The 1,055-nt window shown below is 46.6% G+C and overlaps 1 protein-coding gene across 3 annotated transcripts in view; it reads left to right on the top strand.

The window, feature by feature from the left end:
- The first annotated feature begins 25 nt into the window (after positions 1–25).
- SEPHS1 (selenophosphate synthetase 1) overlaps positions 26–1,055 on the top strand; it is a 27,184-nt gene continuing 26,154 nt past the window's right edge. For all 3 annotated transcript variants that reach the window (XR_657883.2, XM_009285503.2, XM_019473712.1), the window contains exon 1: positions 26–326. The gene's annotated coding sequence lies outside the window, so the exon portion shown is untranslated. The remainder of the gene's footprint in view (positions 327–1,055) is intronic.

The raw sequence follows: 1,055 nt of genomic DNA, 5'->3' as shown, positions 1-1,055 counted from the left end.
GGGGGGGTCGCTTACCCCCGGCCGAGCCGCCCCCCGCGGGGTTTGCCCCCTCCGGGGTCTTGCTGCGTGCGCGGCTCCTCTGCACGCAGCGAGCCGGGCTGCTCTTCCTCCCCCCCGCCTCCTCCTCCTCTCCGGCTGCACAAAGAGCAACAGTGAAGGCCCTGGCTTGCTTTTAAAGGCAGCGGCTGGAAATTTAAGGTGTCCCAGAGCCATGTCTCCCCGCAGCGCTCCTCGCCGCACTCCGTGGATAAATGGTTGTTGCAGTTCCTCACCTTGTAGGTCTGAGGCGGTTGGGTTGCCGTTAATTGCTCTTGGGTTTGTTTTGGGTAGGTACCTGGCTCTAGTTCTTCCTCGCTCTCCCTTTTTGCTCCTGTGCTCTCCTCTCTCTCCTCTTTAGGGAGGCAAGGGTTAACCTTTAGGTTTTAATATTTATTATGCCGTTCTTTTAAAGTAAGAAACATCTGGGTTACGAGGTGTTTTCTTCCACTGGGGAGGGACGGTTAACGCTCGGATTGCATGCCTGCGCAGACTGCCAGTAGTCACAAGAAACTTGGGTCTTCCAAGGAAGGTTGTTCCCAGGGCAGTCTGCGAAATAGATAGTTGCACGTAGCTTTATTGAGATCTTCCTTAAAAAGTTATTGTGTCCTTGCACTGTGGATGTTTTCCATTAAATAAAATCGTCTTGTTTGTTTCAATATTTCTTTTCAAACTAGGGAACATAATTTACTGTGTCTTACAGTCCTGAAGACTGCAAAAAGTTTCTGGTAGGCTGTGGCCTCTGAATCCTTTCCTATATAAGTAGGTAGGGGGTGCTAAGCATATTGCAATTACTAGTTAGATGGAGGAAAATGTTTCCCTTGTGGGGCAAGCTGCTTTTTATAAATTTCTGGGATTAATTAGAATGAAGTGTTTAAAAAGAATGAAGGAAAAAAAAATATCCCCCTCCTTGAAAGGCTTTTGTCTCCCATTTCTGTTGACAGGTTGTTTTCCAGACACTATCTTTTTTTTTTTTTTTTTTTTTTTTTTTTTGAAAGTTTTTTGTTTCTTTGATTGGG

The sequence above is a fragment of the Aptenodytes forsteri genome, unplaced genomic scaffold (assembly GCF_000699145.1).
Source record: "Aptenodytes forsteri isolate BGI_AS27 unplaced genomic scaffold, ASM69914v1 Scaffold87, whole genome shotgun sequence".
Lineage (NCBI taxonomy): Eukaryota > Metazoa > Chordata > Aves > Sphenisciformes > Spheniscidae > Aptenodytes > Aptenodytes forsteri.
The sequence above is the reverse complement of the archived record's forward strand: the minus strand, read 5'-3'. Positions and strand labels throughout refer to the sequence as shown.